Here is a 5263-nt window from a genome sequence, read left to right on the forward strand (position 1 = left end):
TAATACAAGCTACTTAGGCAATTTTAACTTCTGCCTTAACTGCATCTTAGACTTAAATCAAAGTGCATCAACCTAAGGCAGCAACAACACTCTACACTCCACTTTAAGCTCGGTTTCCATTCATGAAAGTAATCAGGTTTAGACAATACTACTAACTCCCTAACAGACAGTCATTATGAACCGGATTTTAAGCAACAACTCTCAGTCACCAATCAACAACTCTTTAAGCATCCTGGGACAGATTCTAAACATTTCATATGTAGCAATCTTTACACACATCCTCAGGTTTTCAATCACATCACAACATCACAACCTGTTTAATACATCATTCAGTTCACATACACAAGCTTTAAACAAGAGAAAGAGGTTTCTTACAGCCAAGGAACTAGTGTTAGTTCCTTGAAACTCCATAGAACATGGCAAGACAGTGAGCTGTTGGTGTCGACCCCAACTTCTCCTTCTTCCAAGGACCTTTCTCTTCAACTCTCCATGTCAAAGACCCCACCTTTCTTCATGTTACACTAGCCACACCAGTACCAGATGAAAGCTATCACCATTCTTCTTGGACAGTGAATAAGAAACAGCATGGATAAAGCTTTGAAGCTTGGTTGATCAGACCACTTCCTGCCTTGTTTCCAAGAGCCTTCTTTCTTCATGGGCGTCATGAGAGGGTGAGAAACGACCACATACAGCTTCTGGACACCAGGGATGAACCCATCTTCCACTTGAGATGTTGAACAGCCGGCTGGATCATCTAAGCTTGGTCTTGGTTTCAAAACGACATGAGAGGAGCTTGTGAGCTTTTGCGGAAGCTAAGAACCAGATATAGAGATTGGGAGATTCAAAGTAACCAAAGACTATGAAGGAGAAGGGGAAATCCCCCTAACTCTCTTAAGAGTTACAAATCGCCATATACATCTGTTTATATAGACTTTTACAATCTGAGACATCATAAACCTATATCTAATGGCTGTAAATAACTTAAGAGGAATGGATGGTGTAGATGAGCTGGTCTTGTTGCAATCTGTGTAGTTGAATCTGATTGGCTGAAGCAGCTGGCGCCTATCTTTAATTCAAACCAGGGCTGTGCTGTGATTGGCTCTCCTTAAGCTCCTCCTAATCTGTCCACAGATCAGTCTAGGTTCATGGTCGTGGCTCCCCTTGCCTTTACAGTCAAAGCCAGCCTGTCCCATGACCAAACTCTCCAATCATATCACAGCACCTTATCTTCTTTGTCTTCTTCTCTTAAGAGCTTCTTTTGTCTTCTTCTCTTAAGAGCTTGTTTTGTCTTCTTCTCTTAAGAGCTGACCTATGCCCTATTTTTGCACAAACTTCATAACTTCTGAAATGATCGAGTTATGAGCTTTCGGGTCGGGACAGGTCCGTACGGTCCGTACACGTCCGTACCAAATCTGTACGGCCTCGCCCTAAGTTTGCACACTCGACCACCTGCTCCCAAAGATACTCCTAAGCCTCTCCTGACTTGGCCCTATCTTTGCACAACCATCAGATCACTTCTGGACACCCTCAGACCTTCCTGAAACCTTAGTAGACAATCCCTGAAGGACTTGCCCTATCTTTGCACAAGCACCAACTCAACTCATCACCTTTGCTTCTCCACTTCTTCTCTTCAAGTTAACAGAAACAAGCTAATAAGAGGTCAGGAAGATAGGACGAGAGTCTCGGTTGTTACTTTTGTTTGTTGGGATGTTAGGCATGACAATGTTAACTCTATCGGCTTTGAGGAAATTTGTATTTCCTCAAGTAAAGTTTATGGATGTTAAGTTGGTTTGTGTAATGGATTTACATAGAGGTTTTTTTCAGGAACTGGTTTTTTTCAGGAACTAGAATACTTTGTTTATTAGGATATTTTATATATGGTAACTTGTGTTTGGGTGTCATTTGGTTATGTGGAATTATTGCTTCGCTCATGTTTAATGCTGTGCTATTGGTTAAGGAGATGGGCTAATGCAATTGGTCAGATAAGGGGATGGTTTAACCGAGCTGATTCCGGCTCATATACAATGGTCTTCGGGAAGGGTATATCACAGTATGCAGAGATTCGAAAGTTTAATCAAAATAGCATATTAGAAAGTATGGGGAATATGATTACAAGATTAATTGACTATGCTTGGTGTGGTTTTTAATGGTTTATATTCACAATTGTGGCATGTAGGTCTGGGCATAAAATCTGGAACCCGAAATCCGAACCGAACCCGAACCGAAAAATCTGATCCGTTATCCGACCCAAAACGTAAAAATATCCGAACGGGTCTTGTAGGGTGGTACAAAAAATATCCGAACCCGAAGTTTTATTAACCGAACCCGAACGGGTAACCCGAAAAATCCAAAATTAATAGTCAATATAAATATTTTGAAATATATATAAGTATTCCAATTATTAAATTCAATATTTGTGGTAATATTATATATAATAATAAATATTAAAATTCTAATAAATGCTTTAAGTACACAATTAGTTATAAATAAGTATTTTATAATTTGCTCATTGAAATAAAAAGTCTACTCTCTATAAGGCAATACATATTGTTTACAAATGATGTTTGTTTTCATGCTTGATTTAACATTTTATTGTTATTTTATCAATTTTATACGTGATAGATTAATTTTTATTTAATTTAGATGTTTTTCTTTATGTTTTACTTCAAAAATTTTGTTTTTTACTTTGGTTATATCCGAACCAAACCGATATAACCCGAATCCAATTTAGATGTTTTTCTTTATGTTTTACTTCAAAAATTTTGTTTTTATTTTGGTTATATCCGAACCGAACCGATATAACCCGAATCCGTACGATATATGATTACTTTATGGGTTTTATGATGCAATACAATTTTGAACCAAACCCAAAGGGTTATTATCCGAACCCGACCCATACTAATAAAATTTTGGTATGGGACCTAGAAGCGTAAACCCAAAAATCCGAAAACCTAAAAAACCCGACCTGAATGCCAACGGATACCCGAACGCCCAGGCCTAGTGGCATGAAGGCGATTTTTGTAAAAGGTTACAATTATCGGAGTGTGGTTTATTTTTGATATTTAAAATAATATAAGGAAATTAGTTATGAAGATATTGAGTTGGAATTGTAGAGGAATGAAGAGTAAATATACGATCAGTTATCTGAGAGAGAAATGGTATAAGCATAAACCTACGTTTCTTTTCTTGTCGGAAACAAAACAACAGTTTAGTTTTGTCCAGAATTTTCAATTTCATTTTGGTTATAAACATCTACATACTGTGGATCCAATTGGGAGGAGTGGAGGACTGGCCCTTTATCATAACCATGATTCACCGGTTACTATTATCTATTCAAGTAATAGAATTATAGACGTTGAAACAAGTTATAAAGGAAAAATAATTTTTATTTCTTTTGTATATGGGGACCCTGTTCAGGGTCTTCGGGACCAAGTCTGGGAACATCTTACTCGAATTGGGATAAATAGATTGGAGCCGTGGTTTATTATTGGGGATCTAAACGAAATAACAGGTAATCATGAGAAGGAAGGGGGAGTGTTAAGACACGCGTCCACCTTTGTAGATTTTAATAATATGATTGATAATTGTGGGATTTTGGAATTCCCGTCTTTGGGGAATACTATGTCATGGAGCGGGACGAGGAATAAACAACCGGTACGATATAGACTTGATCGGGCTTTAGGGAATGTGGAATGGCACAATTTATTCCCGTCCTCCTTCGTGGAGTATTTGGGAATGGTAGGATCGGATCATAGGCCTATAGTGACGAGTCTAGATGAAAAGCTAGTAAGGACAAGAAGGCAATTTAGGTTTGATAAGAGATGGATTGGAATGGATGGCCTTATGGACTCCATTTCGAAAGGTTGGTCTACAGAAAGACCAAGACATAATTCGGTTATTGTTGACAAAATTATCAGCTGTAGACATGAAATTTCGGCTTGGAGGAAGAATAATCCTCCATATGGGAAGGAAAAGATTATTTCTCTTCAGAAGGCTTTGGAGGAAATTCAGTGTGATAACACTAAGACATATGAGGAAGTGTTAGATGTATCCAGGAAATTGAAAGAAGCTTATAGGGATGAAGAATTATATTGGGAACAAAAATGTAGAACGACTTGGCACGCAAAAGGCGATTGAAATACAAAATTCTACCACGCTTTGACTAAACAGAGACGGATACAATATAAGATTGTGGGCTTGCATAATAGGGACGGTAATTGGGTTACATCGGAATCTGAAGTAGAAGGTGTGGCGATAGATTATTTTAATGATTTTTTTGCGACGACATCACCATCGGGGTATGATGAATTTTTAAAAGAGATACCCACCCTGATCACGGAGGATCAGAATAGATCTCTAACTTCTTGGGCATCAGAGGAGGAAGTACAATCAGCTTTATTTATGATGCATCCAGAAAAGGCTCCAGGACCGGATGGAATGACGGCTTTATTCTTCCAACAGTCCTGGTTGTTTATAAAATCAGACATCATATGTATGGTTAACGAGTTTTTTAGGACTGGATATTTGGATGAGAGGATAAATATGACCAATATTTGCCTCATTCCAAAGACGGTGTGACCGAGTAGAATGACGGAATTGCGGCCCATCAGTCTTTGTAATGTGGGATATAAGATTATTTCGAAAGTGTTTTGCCAACGATTGAAAAGAATATTGCCACGACTAGTCTCAGAAACACAATCAACTTTTGTCACTGGGAGATTAATTTCAGATAATAATTTGATTGCGCAGGAGATGTTTCATGGATTAAGAACGAATAATTCATGTAAGGAGAAATTTTTGGCTATAAAGACAGATATGAGCAAGGCGTATCATAGAGTTGAATGGCCTTTTATTGAGGCGATGCTGCTAAAGCTGGGATTTGCACAAAGGTGGGTATCTCGGATAATGTCTTGCATTACATCGGTACAATATAAAGTTCTGATTAATGGTCAACCAAAAGGACATATTGTACCAAACCGAGGTCTTCGTCAGGGTGATCCGTTATCACCTTATTTGTTTATTTTATGTACTGAGGCACTAATAGCGAATATAAGGAAAAAGGAGGAGGAAAAGTTACTAACGGGGCTAAAAATTGCACGTGGTAGTCCGATGATTTCACATCCATTATTTGCGGATGACAGTCTTTTTTTCTGCAAAGCCAATAGGCAAGAATGTGAAACTATCCTACAGATCTTGAAAGACTATGAAAGAGCGTCGGGACAACATATTAATTTTCTGAAATCTTCCTTACAGTTTGGCCATA

The sequence above is a fragment of the Brassica oleracea genome, chromosome C9 (genome assembly GCF_000695525.1).
Source record: "Brassica oleracea var. oleracea cultivar TO1000 chromosome C9, BOL, whole genome shotgun sequence".
Lineage (NCBI taxonomy): Eukaryota > Viridiplantae > Streptophyta > Magnoliopsida > Brassicales > Brassicaceae > Brassica > Brassica oleracea.